General features: G+C 41.0%; 1 long non-coding RNA gene across 1 annotated transcript; it reads right to left on the bottom strand.

The window, feature by feature from the left end:
* Positions 1–20,218: 20,218 nt before the first annotated feature.
* On the bottom strand, positions 20,219–23,216 carry LOC138929632 (uncharacterized). The gene is made up of 3 exons (XR_011445863.1): positions 22,863–23,216; positions 21,295–21,350; positions 20,219–20,646 (listed from the first exon to the last, which is right to left on the bottom strand). It is a non-coding gene; the product is annotated as an uncharacterized lncRNA (long non-coding RNA).
* Positions 23,217–25,003: the final 1,787 nt, after the last annotated feature.

The following is a 25,003-nucleotide window of genomic DNA, read 5'->3' as shown; positions in this document are numbered from 1 at the left end:
TATTGAAAAATAAATTTATAGCCTAAATAATCATTTTAATTTCTAAAAATGTGCACAAAATCGAAAAATGTAATTCAAATAATCAATTAGTTGTACTTATTTATTACTACAATTTCAATTAATTTTAGCAATTCAGTTTAATAATTGTGTTAAATAATTAACTAAATTTCCACACAAAAAAACTCTAATATGAAATTCGTCAAAACTTAGATTTGATTTTAATTACACAATTTGTCGGTAATGTCGCCTCTATTTAATGATTAGTCAATATGTTTGCTGTTTTAGTTAGTCTCGGTTGGCCGAGACGTCAACAGCAGCCGGAAGTCGGGCCGGAGAAAACCCAAATGGATGCTGACCAAGAGGAGTTTTCTCGGTTTTCAGTTTCTCGATTAAGACGACAAACGAACCACAGCAGCCAGTTATAAACCTTTGGCTTCGTGCGGATTTTGATGGAGGGGCTGGGGCCCTGGCCTTCCATTTATTTCCATATCCTTGCCTTGCCTCCGCTCTGTCTGCCTTCTGTGTGTGTCTGTGAGCTTGGTCCGGCAGCTCCTCTGAGCTGCCAACTATTTGTCCGGCTTGTCATTTAAGGGAGAGGTCGATGAGATGCCGTCTGTCGATTGCTATGGCTGGTGATCATGATTATGGCGACGATGATGGGCACTCCGATGATTGTGACTATGATTACGACAGCAACAATGGTCAATCTGCCAGCTAGAGATGAGTTAAAGTGACCGATTATTCATTGTACTCAATTATTTTAGCTGAGAAATATTCATAAAAGCATAGATTTTTTAATAAGTTGATATTATTAATAAGCATGTTACATGGTTTTGTTTTAATAATTCATGGATGAACTCAATTTTTCTGACTACAGTTGCGTAAAGATGAAATAATCTATCAGAAAATATGTACAGAAATCAAAGAAAATTCCTTTAAAAGGTCTCTATAATCATGTATGAGATATCCCAAAGAAAACCTAGTTGAAAGACCCATTCCAATTAAGGAAAATAATTTGTTAGCCATCGCAGTCGAGACACCCTTGGCTTCCATTCGCCCATCACTGGTCGCTCCATCTCGAATGGCAGGGTCTCCCGCCTCTGGCCACTCGACTGCCATCACACAGTCACAGCGTGTGAATGTTGCTTGCATTTGCATATTCTCTAATTTGGCTAGTTGGGCAATTGCGGCCGATTTTGCAAAATGTTATTTGCCATTGGTGCCACCTCCTGACCCAGCCGCTCGCCCCGCCACCGAATGGCTTCACAAGTATTTAGTCTATGACGAGTTGAGTGGTTTGAAGTGTTTCCCGGCACTCTTGCTCTTGCTTCCCCCATCGACCCTCGGGCCGTGTGCAATGTTTCGTGTCGTGTGAATTTGTTTAGTGGCAAGTGGATCAAAGGGGAGTGAAGCCGTGGCAAGTTTGGCAAAGAGCAGCGAGGAGCGAGCATCGAGGCAAAAGTTTTCCAACTCACTCAGCTCCTGGGTGGCTGGCCCCACCTGTTTTCCAGCTGCTGTGGCTATAAATTGCAAGATGTTCGACGCTTTTTCTTCTTGATATATGGGATTTTATTAAAATCCAACTGGGTCTGGGGCCCAGCGAAGCCAATCACATTATGAAGGCAACCAATTTTAATTACGGCCATTACAAGAGCAACAACAAGGGGTAAAGAAGAAAGAAGAAATGGCAACAATAAATGGCAGGCCCGAAGCCTAATGCCTTCTGGCCAAAACTCATTTAGTCGCGTTAAAGTAATTACGATTTATAGGCCACAAAAATCCGTAACACAACATAAATCCGAATGAGCCGACATCGCCTCCCCCTGGCCCATGGAGTTAAAAATTTTAACCACATACAGAGAGGCAGAGGCGACACCTGACTTCTCCCTCTCCCCTCCACCCCGCACATTTGTGTCTTTATTACACTGTCAAGGCAACGCGCGATAAATAAATGAATAAATGCCGCCTAACAAGCCGCAAGGTGGATCAGGGGCTGTGGGTCCGGGGGCCTACGCGATGGTAGTTACGGGGAGTCAAGCGAAATTTGTTGCAATTCATTGACTTGGCGCAAAGGCGCAAACATAAATTTCTGCGCCACGGGCTGTAAAATATCGACAGCAGCCGCCGTGCACAGAAGCAACAACATCGAAAATCGAGAAAAATTAATGACTCTAACGAACACACGATACCCTTACCAGTGGCCATTATTAATGATCACGAGACTAATTATCCTTGGCCCATTTCGGTTAATAAGTGGGCATAGTGGGCACATATTTCTCGCATCATTTAATTCATTTAAATTCATTGCGAATGAGTTTTTAATTAAGATTCAGCAGGGATTATTAATGAAAATATCAAACAGCAAACACACAAATTATTGTAACTTAGTTTTCTGTACTCCCACAAATATTTGTAATTTAATCAAGGGCAAGAGTAACAAAAACGTTTACATAGCCTCCATCACCCGCTCCAATTTGCTGTGGAAAGAGTACAAAACAAACTTAAATGCCAGCATATTGTAAATTTATTGGATTGGGGACATCGTTGCGGAAGCCGCCGAGGGTGAACTGCGTCATGGGGCTTGGTGTCAGAGGGCAAGGGGCATAGGAGTCTGGCCAGGGCCTGCTGGATGACATGTGCAGAGGGAGGCAATCAGGAGATGGCGATGGGATGGCGAATTCCGATTACGTTTCCAATGGCGATGGCGTTGAGCTTAGCGGGAAGCGTTAAAATGTGAAAAGTATTATATATATATTACACTTTATGTTGCCTACATATGAGCGCAGCTATTGCGGTTTCCATAATGGAAAAGTTGTTGAATGAAAAGAAACAATTAATAATTACATATGTAATTTCCTTTGAGGAATGAATGGAGACTTTTTGTCTCAATAATTCACCAATATTACCCTCTATATATAAGAATGCCTTGACTATCCTTTAATTTACTTAACTTTGTGACTTACGCAGCTTGAAAATCCCTTTAAAGGATATTGTATCTATGTCCTGCTCCCGTTTAAGCATCAACCCGCAGCTCTCATCTTATTAGTCCTCTTCCAGGACACTAGCACGCCCAAACATTTAGCTAATCTACCCTCTTCAGACACTTTACGGGCGCCGCCGCCGAGTGAACTCAACTTGACAGCCACCCAAGGCTAAGCCTCGCTCTGGTCCTCAGCCATTTGTCTGGTCAAGGGTGTGTCCTTTCTTTCTGCTTCTCGGGAGCTTTAAACGCTGAAATGCAAATTGTTCAGAAAAATCTATCAGCACCGCTGAGACAACGAGAACTTCAAGTGCGTTTATTTCTGGTCTGCTATTTTCACGCCCCGTTGCGGCGGCCGAGGTGGGAAATCCGTTCTGGGGGACATACCACCCGCTGGCCAGGAAAATGCCTTTCCCTGTTCGTAACGCTCGCAGTTGACAAGCCCACCAGCACGGTACTAGTTTCTGGGAAAAAACTTTCTTATTCCCATTGTTCAAAGTTTTTACCAGTCAACCATCACTCACACCTCAGTTTCCCGCTGGTGCGGATTCAGAGATTAGTCTTCCACTTGGCCAAATCTGCAGCATTGCTTGGCGACAAAGTTATGGCCTTCGAGGGGCGGGGAAATCGGCAAATACAGAGCGCGGCGGGCGACCAAGCGAGCAATGGCTAACTCTTCCACCTGGCCAGAGGCAATTCCGTTCTCATTCTCGGTCTTGCTCTGTGTTCTCTCTGCCCTGTATTTGTGTCACTTTATTTGTATTAATGGCTCTTGTGCATCCTGCGGCGCAACTACAATAAGTAATTTGATCGAGTGGCTAGGACTCCGACTAGCAAACACCGACTGGCGACTTGCGACTGGAGACTGCAAACTGCTGGATGCCGACTGCCAACTACTTTTCCACTTTATAGCCCATTTTCACTATGAGAAGCCTTCTCACTGGCGAAATGAATTCTTAAAAGATGGCACAAAGGAATCAAAAATGGACTTGAAAGCCGACCGAATGCTCTTAAGGACCTGGCGCTCACTGAACTGTGGCTACCAAAAAGGAAAATCGGAAAAGCTAAGAAAACTTTTCTTGAGTCATGAACGAATGAGATAAGTTAACTTTTCTAAATAATTAAGATTGCATGACCCTTACACTTGTCTGAGCTTTTTTTAGGTGTGTTTGGGTCTCCTTTTAATTTGAAAATTAATGTCACTGGACATTAAGTTGGGTAAAAAAATCATTTTCGGCCGAATTGAAGTATTCTTTTTTTGGTGTACTATCAGTTTTAGGTGAGGCAATTGCTGGGATAATCGGAAGAGTGGATAAAAAATACTTTCGAGGGCCATTGTTGATAGTTAAGAACGTTAGCTGGATACTAAATTAATTAATAATTTATAAATCCCTGAAAAACACAACGCTCCTTATTCTTTTTAAACCATAATTACTCATACGAATGGACCAAGAGACCTTACGGAGCTTTCGGAAGATGGGCTTATTTGATTTTTTATTTTTTCAGCAATCATATTTATGGGATGGCTATCTAAAACTTGCAAGAAAATGAATATAAAAGACATTCCCATGCATTTGAAATTTCACCTTAAACTAAAGGCTGGAAAGGAGGCAGCTAAAAAAGACAGCCGAATGCGAAATGCGGAAATTCGGAGCCTCTAACAACGGCAGCCGAGTGCAAGGGATTAAACACTCTAGATTTTATTAGATAAAGCCCAGTGAGCAGCAAACGAATCGAAATTTTGCAGCGGCATCGTTTGTCGTCCCTGTGCCACCTAACCTTTTCCTGGCCTTGCAGTTGCTCCTAGAATTCCTCCCTTTCCTTTGCTCCTCCCCTCCCAATGGGGCGCACACGGACATCATAAATTCTGTGACAAATGCAGGTACAAAGTGCCTCCCAGGGGCAAACTTTTGCTTGGCCAAGATAAGACCTAACGTCCACGCAACGCTCCTCCTTCTGGTCTTGTCTGGCATAATTGCCTAACTTTAAGCTCTCTCCTGGTCCTGGTCCTGGTTCTGGTCCAGTCCAGCTGTGCGGGAAATTTAATACCAATTGATTCTAGAACCTCGCACAATATTTGCATTAGCCTGCATTAAGGAAGCCTATCACAGCCCTGATTAGCCGTCACCGAGCACTTCGCAAAGTCTTAGGGGAAGCCAGTGCGGAGAGGCACTGAGGAGTCGGAGCCGGAGTCGTTGGAGCGAAGAATTGTGGTCGCAGTTCTCAGTTTCCGCCTTGTTTTGTCTTCTGCATAATATTTTCAGTTTAGTGCGTCAGTTGTGGTAACAAGTGAGTCGAGCTGGTTTTGTTATTGAAATGAGCCACACGAACGCACAGAACTGCGACATATACTCGCAAATACAACTGCAGATATCACACGCTCCCGCACACCCCCTGCACAATGAACGGGCTTGTGGGGGCGGCGAGGGTGAGGTTGACACTCGCACGCATGCATAAGTAAACAAACATAAACATTTGCTCCAACACGCCAAGTATAAAATGGCATAACAAGCAGCCAACCACACAAAAGCAACGACATCCAGCTCGGCGAGCGGTGGGAGAGGTGGTAGCGGTGGCAGTGGCAAGGAGCGGAGGGATGCGAACACGGCTCCAAAGAAAAGCGACGTCAATAGATCGAATTTAATGATACCCTATTAGGGTTTAGTGTAGGATAATTAGGAGTGGAGCACAAAGGAGCAAGTCTATTATGCCAGAAAATGAGCAACAAGGTTGTCTTTGAAGATAGAATTTCACTTAATGAATTTCAATATGACTTCAAGCTTAAGGAACAGCTGGGGACTTAATATTAAGAATGTAACATATTTTAAGGAATGTACTAGTGATGTAAGTAGATCGAAAAGGAAAAATCGAATATCGATTTTATTTATTTATTGCTTTTCTCTGCAAACACATATCCTAGTTCATTTCCCATAAAGTTACAATTTTATTAAGGTTTATCCTATATCATTTTGTCCTGCTACGAATGCGTTACCTGCCAGAGAATACCTTTCCGAGTGATGAGAGTGCCCAAACCGCAGTGGAAACCGCAAATTCAGTAGCTCCGCATTGCTGATGCAACTTAACCTGCTCCTGCTACCCATGACGCAGCAGCAGTTGCCAGTTCGGAGTTTAGAGAAATGTCTGCGATGCTGGACGACTTATTACCAAAGCTCCTTTTTTAAAGAGACGGCTTGCAGCTTTTCCGAGACGCCTAACAAGCTGCATTGCCGCAGCCACTGAGGCGTAAGCGGGTAAAGGACCTTTGGCAAATGGAGAACTTAGAGCCTTCGTTACTGACTGGCCGTGCAATTAAATTTCACTGGCACCGCTTCCGACATCTAAGCTATTGACAGGTTGCACTTGAAGGCTGACGTGTCATACACACACAGAGGGAGAGACACCCTCGCACACAGGCGAGTAAACATGCAATCAATTAAATTCGCTGTAAATTCAACGGCTTATCTGCCGTAATCAATCTTAATTTTCCACTTGACTTGCATCGCCCTAGGAACGACAAGGAGACTCCCGACTCCCACGCGTCCCGGCTCAACTCCCTCCGGTCGGATATGCGAGAGCGAGTGGAATATAAAATGCCAAACTGGCGGAAGACAGTGTGGGACTGGGACGCACACACGATGCAATCGGCTCACACTGCGTATACGCAACGTGGCCAGTGCTTTACGCATTTTAAATCAAAAATACATTTCCGGCTGCCCCACAAAGAATGCCACAATTTATAGGTAACAAGGAGAAGTGCACAAAGTGCAGGCATATGTAGACGAGAAAAATGCAATTAAAGAAGGACAGTGATACAAGTGGACGAGGGGAGAATGTAAGGAAAGTAATTTTAATTTTTTAATTTATTTCCTACGACCTCTAGACTTGAGGATTTTCCTTTGGATTGGGATCAGTGAAAATTTTATATTTATAGACAGGGAAAGATAGGCTATAATAAAACGTTTCCTACATTTAGATGATAAAAAAGTTAATTATAAAATTTTAAATTTTAAAATGTGTAAAATATATATTTGACAGCCTGTAGCCTTGGAATTTTGTTACAGAAATCACCTGGAGCATGCTGCATGCCAGTGCTCCGTTTGAGTATCTTCCAGATACACGAAGATATCTTAGCCTAGCCAAAGATATTTCGACCATCTCGTTGCAATTTGTCCAAGTGTGTGGCCCCTATCGATACACATGGCCTCCCCCCCATTGAAGCGCCTCTCTGGCTGATGTACGCACTGATAGACTAGTTACCGGGAGCATTACTTAATATGTGTAAATTGTGTGGCATCAACTGTGCATTGTCTGTTATCCCCGGCTATCACAACTCCCAGTTCCTGCCCCAGTTCCCCGCTCCCGCTAGAAACAATTTATCATTTGAGCATGACGCACGCACCGCCCACATGCATATATTCAGATGCATTAAACCATTGAGCTCATCAGGAGGAGCGAGCGACCGAGCTCCATCACCGCACACCGCCTCTCCAGCCGGGCTTGGTCGTCCTCGAGGCAAAGGCATTTAACATGCAGTTTATGTTTGCCGCAAGATCTATTACAGGAAATTCACATATGTATGCCGATGTGCACAAATTGCTGTAAGTGGGCGTGGCAGACCAGACTTGCTCAGATGATGAGCTTGGAAAGCGACTTGAGAACGAGCCTGGGATTGGGATTGGGGAAGAGGATGAGGATGAGGATGAGGATGAGGTTTGCCGAGCTGGTCCCTGCGGTAAATCGCAATCGAGCGGCAAAACAAAACTTGATTATTTGGTGCGGTCTGTGTGCGAGGTTTTGCACAGTTGCCTCTATTCACTTTTGCCAGGATTTGCATTAAATATCCCTATTTAAACATGCATGTGTACATATTTTGCGAATTGAACTAAACAAACATTACGCCTACGCAATTATGCAAGAGCCCTTGCAAGGATCTCCTCCTCTGCCGAATGTTTAATTTATTGATTAACTCTTCTTGCGACTTCAGTTCAAATGTGCTTAAAATGCAATTCTAATAACTTTAATTACTATTCCGACTGCGTAAGGTGGCTGGCTGCATATGAGTGAGCGACGGCACGGAGGTGTTAACCGAATGGATTTAGCTCTAGGGTCCGGGTCGGGCTAAGAAAGTAGGTTGATGTGTCTCCGTTTGATCCAATTATTTGGATATCTTGCCCGAATTGTTTTCGTTGTGATGGGATCAAATTGTCAAATAATTTGCACTGCCATTTTGTGAATTTGTTGGTGAATTTTCAATGCTTCATTGAGGTTATATATTGGGACAGGAATGATTATGAATTTTAGGCAAAGATATGACAGCATATTGGGTTTGACATGATTACATGAATATTTTGTTAGATTTTGGATTAATTTAAAAATTAGAAGATTGAAAGATTTAATATAAAGATTTATAGACTTGAGGTCGTTGATTTTACAATAAGTTAGTTAATTGTTTGTAGCTCTTAAAAGTAGAAAGATATTTTTCTTGACTTTTAATTTTAAACCCCCTTAAACATTGCAAACTTTCCTTAACAACCCGCTCATTATTTTGCTTAAAATCCTTCTCGCTTTTCTGTCGCTTTACCAACTTCATTAGCTTATTGATGGCTGGTATGGGGGTCTCCGCAAACTTGAATCTGCATATAAATTTATGTTTGCTATAACTTTAATTACTATTAGTGCTGCCAACTATGTACACAACAAAAACCAAAACAACAACAAGAACTGCACTGTCACTTTGGGCAATCAGACGAGAAATCCAAGGCTAAGACGAAGGCGTTGCAAGTCTGATGGTTGGCCCGATGGCCGGATGCTGGAATTCGGCCAGTGGTTGGTTGGCTGAGCACTTGGAAAGGGCATCCTCAAAATCAGCTCTCAATATAATGCGGCGGAAGCTTTTGTGAAATCCTTACGTCCAACTTTTTAATACGAAAACTTTTACCGAGCTTAGTAGAAAGGCAGCACCAGCCACAGCAGCAGCAGCAACAGCAGGCAGCAAGGACAACAAGAGCAAGGGCTACAGAAGCAATTGCAACAGTCACTTGGTGGACTTGTTGTGGGCAGCCGCAGTGGCCCTGCCCGGTCCCAGCATATTGCATATCCTTATGTCCTGGCCAGAACCAGAACCCCAGTCGGGCCAGGCCAACGAAAGCCACTTGAGCAGCACAGAAACTAACTTAATCTTGTTTACATTCTATGACGAGTTATGAAAATGAAAGGATTAAGCCAGCCACAAACAAACGCACCAGCATCCACACACTGAGACCCAGGAGTAGATGCTAATACTGCCTTGCCGCACGCACAGGCCAATGCTTAAGCGTGGCTTAGGCAAACAAAAGTTACGCATGGAAAAACTGGGGGGGGGGGAAGCCAGTCAACAATGTAATGGCAGGCCATGAAGCTGACTTGGAACGTGGCTAGGGATGTCACAAAATCTGGATATGCTGTAGGTTTTAGAAATGTGACTGTACTTTACAGTTTCTGGCTTAATAATAATAATTAACCCCTAACTACTACATGTGTAATAGCCAAGATTGGCCTAATTCTTCGATATTAAGTTAAAATACTTATATAATAATATATTGGCTATATCCGATTACTTTGGCTTGAGTTTTCTGTCAAACTATATAGATTTTTATATACGATTTTTAGGAGACAAAAGAAACCAAAAGATAATGTGTCTTAACAATTTATCTTATCTTCCTATACTCGTAGTATTTATCTTATTTAATTTCGAAATAATAAACTTTGAGTTTAAATTAAAGTTTAAAAACTAACATAATCCAAGTCCCAGCGACATCAGAGTTCAAGCATCTCCAATTTAAAACTCTAGGGTATGTCAAAGTGAGCTGCAACATTAAAAACAAAGCTCCACAACAAGTACAATAAGAGTTGGGTAAAAAAAAAAAGAAATAAACATTACTAACATTTAACAAACACTTACCTTTCCCTTTCTGGCTTCCCCCATGCGGTCGGTCGTTCTTCCAACTAAGTTGCTTTTCAGTTTATATTTGGTTAAGTTGTTTGGCCATTACATTTCGAACAATTTGTTAAGGATTTTGGTGCAGTATGTCCTCTTCTAGTATACCATTATGAATTTATACAATTTGCACAAAATTCGCCAACTCATGGACGTGTCTCCACCCCCCCTCGTCACCGTCCATGGCAGCCGCAATTTTTCGTTAGCTCTATTTATTTATTTGTTTGTTTGTCCACTGCCAGTCCCCATAATTTTGAAGTGTAAAAATATTTTCGATTGCGGTCTGTGACACGTGCGCAGAGCTTCCATCAATGTCCAGTCCGGACAGACAGCCGTGCCACGCCCTCTCCAATTGCCAAAGCCGCCACGACCACCCCCCAACACCCGCCCTTGCACTGGAAAATTTAATTTGCACATCATCGATAAACAGTCATCGATGATGATGGGTTGGGCTTGTTGCCACCCGCCGAAGGGGCGGAAATCGGGCAGAGAGCTTTGGCTGGGAACGTGTGAAACATGTTTATGATATGTCAGTTGATTCCTTTGCCAAAGCGTAAAGTTGTTAAGCACTCTATGAATATTGAATGTGCTTAATATATACGAGGTTCGTATTCAATTTCGGTCTTTGGTTTTTTTAATATCGGAATTTATGAAGGCAACGAACCTATTTTTGGGATCTACATATATCTATGAAAAAAATATGAATTGGTGGCAACAGGGTTAGTGTGGATTCAAAAGCAAAGAACTCTGCAAAATCTGAGTGTAATATGAATATTTTCAAAAACCGTACTATCTTTGAGCAAGTTACTTCTTATTTTAAATTATATATTATTTTAATCCCTCTCTAAGCTATCTTAAACCCATTTAAGCACGATTTATCGATTCAAATTCCATTATAATTAATGCAAACCCTACTGAACTACAGCATTATTCCCATCTTGTTTAAATCCTTGCGATCTATGAGCGATTGGCTTAAATCTTGTATGCAGTTTGAATTGCTTCCGGAGGCTATTAAATATGTATATCGCCTTTTCCAGATGCATTATCGCAACGGCGTCCTGCCACCCCATTGACGTTGCATAAATTGTGGCAGGTATTTATTGTATTTAATGTAAACTTGCCCACTCGCCACTTGGCAACTGCAAATAGGCACGCAAAGGCCACCAGTTGCGTCTGCCACTTGCCACTTGCCACCAGCACCAAACTGGCAACAACTGACATGTGTGGTTGGTTTTGGTAGTGCAGTTGTTGTTTCTGTTGCCGTTCATGTTCCTAGAGCCGCTTCGGTTCGCTCTTCAGCTGCTGTTGATGAGTTACTGCCAAGTTGTTGAAGTTTCTGGTCAAAAGTTGACGCAACCCTTAGATAAAACTGCAGCAGCAGCAGAAGCAGCAGCAACAACATCAGCAGCAGCAGCAGCATAAAGGGTGGGTAGGACACATTTGTACCATATAAAGTTCATTGAAGTATAAAGCAATTAGTGTTGGAAAGTAAGCCAGGCAAAGTTTGAGCCAGGTGAGGCAGTAATTTGATTCAACTTCCATTTGTGGATTGTGTTTGCTGTAGAGCTCAGATTTGAGCTTGTCAGCTTAGAGGACGCATAAATTCCCTATTTGTGAGATTGAAACTAACTAGACTTTATTAGGTGAAGCAATCAAGGTTTTAAGGGGGAGAAGGACTTGGAAATTTCATATATTTCCTAATACTATGGGATCTTCCTTGGAATTTTGAGTCCGCATTTTTAAAAATTCGAAAATGTATGTCTAAATATTAACGCTTGTTAAAAAAGTTTAATGAAAAATTGTACCTTTACAAGGCTCTTTTAAAACTTGAATTATTTGTGGATATATGTAGATATTTTAGTGAGACTTAGTATTGTCTAAATTTTATCAAATTTGTATTAACATACAAGTGTTTATTATGGTTTCCCCCACACCTTAAGACAACTCCTGTATCGAGCATCGTATAGACTTTAGGTTATCTAGTCGATCTATCTATATGAAAATCGCAGTCTCAGGAAGAATGTATAATTTAAATGAAATTAAATTAAAGACTTCTCCAATCATTCCTCTGCTTTAAAATGAAACAAAGGTATTTGCACACCTAAAAAACCTCTTTAACCCTGGCATTACGGTTCCATGTACTATTACAGATATTATTGATATTCGACACCAAAAAAAAATATATATGACAGAGATCAAAGATTGGTGACCTCGACCCAAACGAGCTACAATAAAAAAATCATCAAACCGAGACCATTTCCCTGCCATTATACAGCCATGGCCATAGATAAGCTCCGCAATGTTTGCGTAAATAAATTCCATCTTCTTTTTTTTCGCAATGGTTTCTCTCGCGCGTATACAATGAAAAATAAAAATGGTGGGCGGTGGGAAAAAATGGCATTGCATATGAAAATATGTCCATTAAAAATAGATGTGTGGCCGTTGCGCGGCAGTGGACTCGACCCAACTCCTCGTCAGCTGTTGGACATGCAAATGCGCCACGCCCTCTCTGGGGGTGGCCCTTACTGGCACGCACATTTGCGGTTCATAATTTGCGTGCCATTTTTGTATGTTGATGGACAAAATCAACAAACGAAAGGGGCAAAAAATATATTGAGCACTTTTGCAGTTGCCAACTTGAATTTAAATTAAAATGCCAACGCAGCGCAAGGCAAATTACAGCGGCAAACACAGCACGCATAAACCTCTTGTGTATTTGTATGTGAATGCGTATGCCTTTATGGAGACGATAAATATTGATTGTACGGTCACGTTAATTTCTGGCAATTATTCGCGTTTCAAATATATTTACAAAAAGAACTAAGGGGGATGAATATATGGTAGTTATAGTATGTACAATATGACCATATAGGGGACACAGTGCGGTGGGTGTGGGCCACTTATTATTATTAAATATGTCTCGATAATTATCGACCTTTTTCGTCCTGCATCGAGACCATTCAGGCCCAACTGTCTGTGGTCGCCAGCTCGGTCGTTTCGGCCAGATGCTTAAATGCACATTGAGTGGGCCAAATCGAAAGGGTCAATATACACGGATGCAGTTTATACCGGCGGATAGCCATAAAGCTATATGTTCAACATGTGTATGTGTGTGACCGATGACATCGATGGGAAGATTTAAATATTTAAGTAAGGCAGAAATAATTTCAGTTTACCATTGAAGCTTACGAATACATACTTCGGTTAAGGCAAGTAATATAAGAAATTTGAGATGTTTGTAAGTGCAAATATATCTATAATTAAATAAGAAGGCATATTTTTTAAGAGAAGATCATTCGGTAATCTGAAATCGTAAAACTCTAAAACACAAGAATAATTTTAATTATTTATAAAGAATTTATTGATGATCGAATCTATCCAATAGCATGGCTGAGAATAAGTAAAATTTGACATTTTTGTCTGTGTCGTTATCAGTTTTAATATTCTTTTTAAGAAGAATACAAAGATAACTGCATTAATTTTTTATGTTACCTCCTTTAGTAACCTTTTCCTTTTGAATTTACTTAGACTTAAAAGTGTATTATGATTCTAAGGTGATTCTAAAGTTCTAAAGCGCTCGTTTAATAAAGTTTGAAAACTTTTTTTGGTAAAAGAAACCGACTTTAAACTTTCCACATTATCCTTTTTAAATTGTACACCAAAAGTATGTGGAATAGTGTATATAAAGTGTATATTTTGAAGATCCTTGATAGCTTAATTGAAATACATTTACTTGTTAAAATTAAAACAATTTTCGATCTTAAAATAAACTAAATTTTTAAAATATTTTATAACGAAAACAGCCTCTGTTAAGGTAGCTTCAAAAATCAATACGGTTTCTGGTCGGCTTGTTTCATTGCATCACTTTAAATAAATTTAATTAATTAAACGCAAATGGATGTTGGAGCTGAAAAATAAAACTATGCGTTCGAGACACTTTTAAAGAGATTGGGTGGATCTGGCACATTTCCAGGCGGGCGATTTGCATCTTTCCCCCCCTTTTGTGTACTCCCGACGCCATCCTTCCTGCGCCTGCGAGGTGGCATATGTGCCAGCCAGCCAGCCAGGACCTGCCCTCGTGCCAGGTCCTGCATGTGGGGTATATTCTTATGTGCCAAACCGCTTGTCTTCCGTATGTGGGCTGTGTTTCCTTTAACTTTCCGCTCGCATCCGGTGCTCGCTTCGTTTGCTCAGTTTACTTGGCTGGCAATTATGAGGAGCAAAATAAAAATAATATTTTCTGCAGCCAGTTTATTCGCAACCTAAAAAAAAAACCCCAAAGTTTTCCCTGCCTTGGCTCCTGCACCTTCTCCCCAAACGAATACGGAGATAGCACAGCGTCCATAGATTTGCTGTTGAAGCTTGGAAGCTCTCGGGCTCCTGGCACCAAGTTAGCGACAAAAAATTTTTAGTGTAATTATCTTTTGAATAATTAAAGAAAAACGTTGCCGCTGCTAAAGAGGAGAGAAGAGCAGAAGCAATATAAGAAGAAAACCGCAGAGCTGTAGGAGCCGGCGTCGGGACATATTTTCTAAAGTTTGCTTTGAATTGTGCGCGAGTCCAGTGGATAGCAACCCACCGCCCAACCAGCCCACCAGGCCACTGCCCCCAAGGGCACAGCCAACTCCACCCACTAAGGGTTCTAAGCCCACGCTCTGAACTCGTAATTTGCTTTAAGTTATGCTCATTATGCGCCAATTATTTGTGTCAGGCAAAACCCCAAAAAAAAAAATATAAGAAGCCAGCCAAATTCAAATTGGACCAAGATTGGGCTACATGAAGTCGAATGCTTGGCACCGATTTTGCTTGGCTAATTTTTAGAATGCTTGATTCCCACTTTGGATAGAGTGCTTGTGTTAAGGGATCTTAATGGTGGCTTCAAAGAAAAAGTTATAATTTAGACAGAGTATTGCTTATAATTTTAGGGAAAAGTTTTGTGACGCTGTGAGGGGAGAGCTTCGAATTGAAAATGTTCTGATTTCTGTTAATGATGTGAACCAGGTTTAAACTTATCCAAAACAACATATCTTTAGGCCTCGAAGAAAAAATAAATTTAAAGCAAAATAACTCTGCCATCGTTAAAGCTGACTATAGGCAACTTGAAGGGTCATCAAGTTACTTTTTTAAAAGCTAAAGGCCTTTGTACGACCTCACATATACAACTACTATTGCATTTTAATAGTTTATACAAGTTGCACAACCCAAAAATATATATTCTCCTTGTCGTTCAAGCCAATAATCATCCATGATTGAAAGAGAAGTGTGCGAAGGGACCTAGGGACCTCTTTGCAAATGCAACGTTTTGTTACGGTCCCTCCCCCTGTCTGGTCTAAATGGGTTAAGAACTTGGCTGCACTCTCAGCTAACCGCTTGCTTGGGTCCTTTGCTGCTGCCGAGCTATCCCACGTGACCAGGCCTGCTTGTCCCGCTCGTCCTTGCCACTTCCTTCGGTTGCGGATGCAGCTGTGGCGCTGTAACAGTAGACTTAGTTTATATGGGACTGTTGTCTGGGGGAAGCTGCCTGGGCCTGGCTTGGCTCGGCTGTCACCCGCTCCTTCCCTGTTGACACACCATTACTGGAGCTAATTAGAGGAGTGACCCCAGTGACGCTGGCGCCTTTAACCCGAGACAGCCCGCATCCGCAGTGGCTCCTCCGATCTGTCATGTGTAGGGACTCCTTGTTGGCGCCTCGCACGTTGCTCACTGGTGTTGCAATGGCACTGGTGTTGGTGTTTGCAGGTTGCAGGTTGCACGTGGCTGGTGCAGTTGCCCTGCAGTCAACTGCCTTCACACTTGGCAGGACGAAACCCTTTGCCCCCCTGCCCCTGGCCCTCGCGAACCAACCATTCCATTCCTTCTCCTGCGGCACCCGCTGGCTTGTCAACTTCCTTCCACTTCTCATTTGTGCGGCATTTCCGGTACAATGGCGGCAACAATGGAGTGGAAGCCCTGCACTCAAACTTGTTTGCTGGCGACGTTTCGCTTTCCGACCCGACTAAACCGTCTCCACCGTCTCAGTTCCACTCCGAGGGGACTGGCACAATTGTCTTTCCTTTTCAAATAGTTTTCGCTGCGCTATCTGCTCCTTTCGCTGCCTCGCTCTGCGCCAAGTCAAAAGTTGGCTCAGTTAATTCATGAGATTTCACGGTTTATCTCACCCGACTTCGCTTTCTTCCCACCTGGACTATATTGTTTTCCTCACCGGCTTTCCATTCAGTTGCTCTGTTCGCATCGCATAGTTCACAGTTAATTAGAAAACTATTCTGCGTGCGGCGCCGCTTGCTCAACTTTTCAACTCCGAAACTGAAAGTCGAGACTTATTTAATTAGATTTTTCCGTAGCAGTGTTATGAATACTTTTTATACACATAAAACATGTCTTGTGGTCGGAAATAATAGGAGACGAATGACTTAATTTCAATGTTGTATCAATAAAATGTACAATATTGTTTATACTTAATATGTGAATAATAATCTGCAATTACTACAGATCGAGAACTGAATAAAACCTGTTTGTACTTCATCACAAACATTTCCCTTTGCTTTGAAATAAAGAAACGAAACTTGTAAATAGATACTTGCAAGCATAAGAAGTGGTTTTACCAACCGCAACGTGCTTTCATTTGCCTATTTTTTTTACTCACAGTTGGAAAATTTATTGGATGCAGCCAAACTGATTTGATTAGAAACGCCCCTTTCAAATCTTTGGCCAAGTTGTAACGCCTCCTCTGGCGAGAGCTGTTCTGGCCATTTGTTCGGGCTTCAAGCTCAATGCTTTTGACGGTCGTCTGCCCAAAAGCAATCTCTTAATTTGTTTACAAGCTCTGCTTTCGGCTTTTCCTTTGGCCGTCCATCTTTCTCGCCTCGTCGTCCTTACGTCCTTTCTTCCTTTTCGTGTGCCGTGCTGGTTTTCCAAACCTCAAAAATATGTAAAAAGCCAAAAACTCGTTTGCAACATTCGCAGGATGGCGGAAGGCAGCCCGCAGGACGACGGCAGAGATGTCCGGGGGCTAAGTGGGCGTCTCTGATAGAGATCCTGCTTTTATTTGTTACTTAGCATATTTTCACCTTGAGGGCAAACAATCTCCCACTAGATACACAGATGCACACACACACACACACACACGCACACTAAAGTGGTGTATGCAGTCCGGGGCGAAAGTAATAAATATTTTTTGCAGCGCCAGTTGAGCTGCTTCAGCTTAAAAAACATTTATTTATTTTTTACTTCCCTTCCGAAGTATTTTTTTCTTACATTTTCTTTTCAGTTTTTATGAGATGGATAGATGGGTAGCATCGGATAGTGAAATGGAAACTAATTTAAAATATGATCGAATTGAATTAATGAAAAATAAACTACATTTTAAGATTTTGTTATTGAATTACATTTGTATTTCTCTAATATTACTTAAAATTGTACCTGCAAATGCAAATGTAGGTTAGAAAGTTCTAAGAAATATTGTAAAAATGTATTTTAAAATTAATAATAATATTTTTAAAACAACAACAAGACCATAAATAAACTAGTCTATCCTTTACTTTAATTTAATTCAATTCCGTAATGACTTCTTCATACCAATGAACACCTATAGTGCGTGGCTCATTAAGCCACCAAGTTCTTTTCAAAAAACCAACAATTTCCCCTTTGTTTCCAAGTGAACAGAGCACTTCTCAAGGACCGTCAGATGGTGAATGGGAATATCAAGAGTATCAGCCATTTCATCACCTCTTCGATAAGCTCTTTATGCCTGGTCTATTCTCTACCTATTTCACTTTCCGCACTCAAACGGCGGTCGTTGGCTTGTGCTGGCAATATATTCCTATATTCCTCTGCCACCTTCCGGCCTCTCTTCCTTTTATACCTATGTACATGCATATAATTTATATATATTTATGTGTATTTTTGAATTTAAATGATTGAATTGCCGTGTGCCAACGCAGAAAAAGAACGGAACGGAGCAGAACAAACAGGCAGTCAAAGAGAGAGATTGAGTCTGGATGCCATTTGCAGAAATATGAAAATTACCTTTAATGTGAAACGTCAGACAAACATAGCGGCGGGCTGAGAGGAGAAGAGCTTTTCCAGCGGCAGCATTTTCACGCTGGCATCTTGATAGGCCCAAAAGAGACTCAGCCAGTTGGAGAGCCACGAGCTCTATTTTATTTTTGCTTCATGCCTTTATATTTCTGTTTTGTGCTTACATAAAAGTGAGGCGAGGCAGATTGCGCTCGAGTGCGTTAATCAGCGCTCCTGGGCAGGACAGCAGGACCAAAGGACATTGGAGTTGCACAAGGAGAAATGGTTAACTTGTGACGAAAGATGTTAACTTTATGGTACTCCCCCATGGACACCTATTAAATAAAAATAAATAAATATTCTGAAGGTATTCTTTAGTAATTTTTCTTAAAATTTGTTTGTATTTTATCAAGTATTTCTTTCTGTGTGTGTGGGTCTGTTGGCCAGTTGATTTTGCTCTCAGTGCCAGCGTTGACTTTTCCCGACTGGTCAGTGCAAGGGGAACCGGGACCGGAGGGGCGGTCGGCAAAACAGATTATACTGATTTCATGCTGGAAAATCAAAAAATGAACGTGCGGCAATTTACATACTTAAGTTGGGATTACGGGGAGCAGATTTTTCTTCTCTTTTTACCGCTGCCCCTTTGTTGATTCTTTTTTTTAGGCCCGGCCTTGGAATATTTATTGGCCACATGTTTTGCCAGCCACCTTCGTGAGTTGAACAATTTGGCTTTCCTTTTTTTTTTTTGTTTTATTTTTTGACAATATGGCTTTTCGACATTTTGTAGGACTACAAGGAATTTCCGGGGATTCCATTTTAATTGAATTCTGTTGGCATTGTTGTTGTCGTTGTTGCTGTTTAGCATTTTGTTGGCTTTGTTTCCTCTTATGTTGGATAATTAAAGTGCCCCAAGTCAATTTCATGGCATATATTTTCCCGAATTCTTTCTCCACTTGATTGTTTTCGGTGGAAATTTACATTAATTTTGTTTTGGTTTCCTATTTAAAGCTTGTTGTTGGTCGTGTAGCATCAAGTTGATAATTTCATAATAAGCGCCAGACAGCAATAATAATTACATTAAAATGAGGCTGGGATTCTTTTGGAGAGGAAAATTATATGGAAAGCTCAGAGCCGCGCGGCGTCTTGCAAATTGCAACTCAAGTGGTGGGGGAAGGAGTGGCGTCTTTCAATAAGGGTAGGAAAAACAAGGGGAGAACGGGAACAACATTAGAACACTTAAGCACTTAGCTGTCCCCTCCATCCAACTCTCGTCGATTACCGCCGTGGTGAGTTATCTTCCCTGCCTGCCGGCTTTGCCAGCTCGGCTCCACTTTGCGTTGCATATTCCAGGCACGTTCCAGAAAAGCGATTCGCTGGCATTTCCCACCCGGAGCTAGAAATCGCTTAAGTCTTCGTTTTATCAATTTGCCCATTCTGTTTTTCGTTTACTATATAGTATATCCTTCTCCTTGCTGCGCCTTCAAAAACTTGCCTATGGGATTTTAATTAAGTTCACATTAAAGTCTTATTAAGTTTTTGAATAGAAAATTCTATGTTTCTGCCATTCTGCCTGGATAGATTGATACAAAAATTAAAGCATAATTTATGTAATGGTATGAAACAAAAGTAAATGTTTCACAAAGAAAAAACATATGTACATTGTACAAACAAGGAAGTATACACAATGATGTGCCGGAAATAATGTAAAACAAAAGAGAGAGCTATACATACAGGGTGATCGACAGTAAAATACCTAGTACTAAATGGTTCTATATATTTTTTTAATTTATTTTCAATATTTAGATTTTAATAAAATAATAAAAAATTAAAACAAATAATGAATATCCCTTTTTGAGTGAACTCTAATGTTTAATCAAACAATTAATGCGAAAAAAGTACATTTTTGCCAATAACTGGAACGTCACCCGATATCACCATACATACGTATGTCCTCTGCATCTGTAGATATACGCACTGTACCCCCTCTATCTGGCCGAGAATGGGTCCATCCTTACCCCAGTAGAGCAGCTCATTTTTGTTATTTTTATTGTAGCTCTGATTCGCGCTTTATTGCATTATAATTGAATCTTGGAGCGCACAGCTAATGCAGGAAACGTTGGCTGACTGGCTACCGCTTCCCGCCCCAGCTGTTGCACTTAATGCCAAGTGTTTAAAAAAAAAGGGTAAGAGGAGAAAGCAAAGGAGAAAAAAAAAAGAAGTAATATTTACTTACTCCCACACCGATCGACAGACCACCCCCAGCACCACCCTTCTTCCATCGTTCTCGCGCCCGACGTTCATTTTCCTCATTGCCAGCGAAATGCAATAAAAATTGTTTTCCCATAGACGCTGGCGACGACGGTGGCTAAGCAAATGTTGTTGGAAATGAGCTATAAAAACGGGAAATTGTATTTCACAGTAAATTTTTGCAGCACACAAACTAGCTAGACCCGTCGTTGGGCACATCCTGTGACCTTCCAATCCTCCCCTGCTGCTTGCCATGGTGCTGTCGCAGATAATCCGGTGCTGAGTTGGCTTGTCTTGACTTGGCTTGACATTGGCTTTGGCTTCGCCCGCCTCCCGTTCCGCTCTCCCTACTTTGCACGGTTCGAATCTGAGGTCTGAGCCAGTCCTGCTGATCCCCGGGCCCCTGCATCTATCGGGGCTTTATAAGCTGCCAATATTAAAATGATGACAAGTTTATGGCGAAAAAGCAAAGGCAAAGGCTTCGTGGGGAGGCATAGGAATATGGGGGTAGGAGCGGATGAGCTGAGCGAAAATGCAATTCATGGCAAGTTGATGTCCCGCGGCCCTTCGGCATGAACAATGAGAATTCTAAAATTCCTACCTCACTGCCATCCCCCCTTAAATAATCAAAAAATAAATACATAAATAACTAAGTTAAAGTTAAAAGCTATTTGAGGACAGTCTGTGGCTCTGAATTGACTTTTTTACATACTAAAAAGCGTTGCCATCGTTGTGTAAAGCTCACAACTATTTTATTTAAAATTATTAATGATAAGATGTGTCCATCTGGCTAGTATTACGTCAACTAAATTTTAATTTACCATAAACAAAACGTAAATTTAGAAAATCCCGTTAATGTTCAGGTTCTTGTAAATAATATTTACTTAAATTTTTTAAATAAATTTTTTATCAAAGTTGTATAATGAATTTCTATAGCTTCAGGGATAACTTAAAGGAAAACTATGATTTTTACCCATTAGCTCTAATTTAATCGTTTTAAATCATCCTATAAAAAATTAATTTAACCCGTAACCCATCAAATTTTTTACTTTTCTGTCTCCAAAAACGTACTTACCTCGTTTTTGGTTCATTTCCAAGCTCCTCATTGCATCTCCAGTGCGACAGGGATGACTGCAAAGAGAAAAAAAAACGAATTACATAAATAACTGCGCAGTGTTTGTGCCATTTTGGTTGCCACATTTGAATAAAATATGAATAAAAACCGAAATGCATTTAGTTGGACGGCAAAAGGGAGTCTAAAGTGGGACAGAGATGGGCCACGGTTGAGGCGGGCGGTAAATCCTTCGTAGCCTTTACAGCAGCGATACTTCTCCTTCTTAGGAGCCATTCCTCCACCTCTCCAAAGTGGCTGGAGCAGTTTGTCACCTTTTCGCTTTAGAAATGCCTCACAGAAAGGAGAGAGTCCTGGCTGTACGCGTTCCTATACCTGTTTTTCTACATCTTTTCTCTGATTCTCCTGCACAGAGAAAATTATAAAATAAGAGGTATCTCTGGCTTGATTTGAACTTATTCCTACTTTACCAATAAATCAATATTGTAGTAGAAAATTAATTTAAAATTCAGTTTTGTGTTGAATATGTAAATATTTCTAAAGACTAGGAATTGTGTACAAATTGCTTAGTAGCCCTTAATCAGTAAATTAAAAACAATACTGTAAAAAGATACTATGTATTATTTCTAAAAATTGTAGATCTTGCTTAACTTTTACTGTCACTGACAGTAACAGCAACCCATTTTGTACCGCACCCCGCCAATGCAGGTAAGGCCTTATATTATTGGTTTTCCGTGCAGTTTCTCTCCGTGATTACCGCTCCTCTCCACCGCTACCCTCTTTTGCATACAGATACGATAATATTTGCATTCAGTTGGGCCTTCTGCTCCCCGCCCGCAGCCTGCCCGCTTTCCATTGCCAGTCCTGTTGCAGTCTATTTCTTTTTTTTATTTCGCTGTCAAGACGTCAGCAATGTCGTCCTCTTACTTGTCCCGATCCGGCTCCTGGCCCTGGACCTTCCGACCCCGTTCCCGTCGTTCCTGTTACATTCGTCGTCCTGGTCTTCGCCTCCGTCTGGAACTCGTTCCGGAGCTCCACGTTCCCTTGCCTTAATTTTGGCTAGGGAAAAGTGCATAAAAAATCTGCGGCGAATTTGCAATTTGAATTCGACTCCGGCGACCCCTCTTGTGACCTCTTCCTGCCTCCAAGCCCTTGGCGCACTCGTACCTATATGTGTGAGCTCGAGCCTCGGCGTGCGCTTGTGCTTGTGTCTCCTTTATTGAGCCCAGTAACATGGTCGTCCCGGCCCAGTCTCGTCGTCTAGGCCTCCGCCATCCCCGTTGGCTGTAGAAGCCATTCCTGAGCAGTCTTGGCAGGCAGTCAGGCGGCTATTTAGGAAGTAATTTTCGCGCTTTCATCGCAACTTCTCGCATTCTTTCTGTGTTTGTGTCTGTCTGCAAATCTTTTTGGGCACGTTATTTGTGCTCCTTGATGGGGCTAGGGATGCGGCTGAAGCTGCTCCTTTAATGCATTTTTAAAAATGCCAAAAAGCGCAAATTGAAAGCAACTCGCCGGGCTGCCACCTTCTTCTCTCAGCTCCTCTCCTCTTCACGCCATTCCCCATCACTCACCCCTCGCACTCGCATTTCTGTGGTCGCCTCTTTTCGGTCGGGTCACGTGCAGGACATGCTTAGGGCTCGAGGGGAGAGGACACCAGGCCACGGGCCACACGCAGGCATAATTTCAGCCACTGCACTCAGACTTAATGAATATTTTAAGGACAGCTTTCATATTACTTGCTACTGCATATGTTATATGGACGTATGAAAGTTCTCCCAGGACAAATGTCACAAATGAGCATCAAATGTTTGTCATGTTACAATTTTTTTGTTGTTGTTGCAGCACTGCATATTTTCCGTAAAAGGAAATGCCAAAGTTAATAATTGTATTTATTGGAGTGATGGAATAACTTTTTTTAGATTAGGCTTCTTCTGGGCCTTGTTTTGAGCTACAGATAGATGAAAATTTGGATATAATCACTCAATTTATGACACAAAAATGTCGATATCAAAATTAATTACATTTTAAATTTAATTGCATTTAAAGATTTTATAAATTTAAAAATTTTTATAAATATTATTATATATTTATTAATTTAAAAAACTGTTTAAAATTGTACTTTAAGTAAATTCTTCTGCTGTACTTGTAAAATCATGAAAAATCATATTTTTTAATAAATAATAACCACATTTTCATTATATATACAGGCCTGCTCCGGTAATCGAAAACGGCAAGAATTTTTCGTTTTCGTTTTTGAAAACGAGAAATTGGTGCTCCGGTAATCGAAATCGAAAGATTTTTTCGATTTGAAAAACGGGCACCTTTTTCTGGCCGGAATGAAAAGTAAATGGCTTTTTTTATATGAAATCAGAACTTATTTACAAAAGGAAAAAAATAGTTTACTCAGTGGTCTATTGATGTTTATTCCACACCACCATAAGATCATTCTGGCAGGTAGTTATTTTGTAAAAAATTTATTTCTGACCCCACCTCAAATTTGACAACAAAATTTTTGCCGTGTTTTGTTTTCTCGTTTTGGCGATAGGTCGATAGGTTCACCGCAAAAAGTTATCGCCAAGGTTGCCATATTGTTGGTGGAACGAAACAGCCAGTTAAAAATACTTATAAAATATAAATGAATACATTAATAACTTTAAAGGACCGCCAAAATGGTTGTTTATAATTAATGCTATTTAATGTGATTACTTAAATGGTCCAAATTAACTAAATAATTATTTGAGACCACCGGAATTAAAACTGTGAAAAGTGTGGCAGCATCTTAGGTGCCTAGATTTGCTTAAACCTACCATTTTTTGCCTTTTTCTGGCTTAGAAAAAGGGCAATTGTAAATATAATAGGCAGTACTTTACGTTGTTTGCTTATTACCAAAAGCACAAGTTAGCTGCTTGAGCAGTGAGAAACGATGACAAAACGAAACATCCGATAGCAGAAATTTGCCGATAACCGGAGCAGCTAAAAACGAAAACGGTTCGTTTTCGCCCAAAACGAAATCGAAAAAATTTTACGATTACCGGAGCAGGCCTGATAATCTTTTCAATAAAAGCTTAAATCGTTTTTTTGTTTACATTTAAAGCTATTTATGGGCTTTCACGCAATTGACATTCATATTTCGCACGAACTTTATTCCTATGATTACTTAATTGGTATTATAGCAACTCAAATTAACAACTAATAATAACACATTGGGTAAAGTCCACACACCTTAACTGCTACAAATAGGACCAGCTGTGAATAACGTTTAATCCACACCACTTTCTCCTCGACCACAAAAAGTAATTTGAAAATAATTTAAATTTGCTGTTGGTTTAAAATTTAAATTTAAAATAAATAGCTGTATTAATAACGTAATGGAATGCGAATGAGCTCAAGTATTATTCGTTCACACACACGCATGTGCCATTCCATTTTATACATTTTTTTTGGCTCGATGTAACACATAATTAAAATTACACACATTTTATAAATATATCCCTGCACATCCCCCACTCACAATTCCAACTCACACCCACTGGCAGCGGTTTACAATTGACCCAAAATGAACTCTTTTCCTTCAATCTCGCGGCCTTTTTGGCCAACACCAACAGCCCAGCCTAAAGATGCCAACCGCAATTTAATCTCCCTGGAATTATGGTTACAACCCACACCCACCGGTGCCGCCACTTATTGCCTGCCTGCCTGCCTGCTTTCTTTC

This window comes from Drosophila kikkawai, chromosome 2L (assembly GCF_030179895.1).
Source record: "Drosophila kikkawai strain 14028-0561.14 chromosome 2L, DkikHiC1v2, whole genome shotgun sequence".
NCBI lineage: Eukaryota > Metazoa > Arthropoda > Insecta > Diptera > Drosophilidae > Drosophila > Drosophila kikkawai.
Note: the sequence above shows the minus strand (reverse complement) of the source record. Positions and strands in the feature narration are given on the sequence as shown.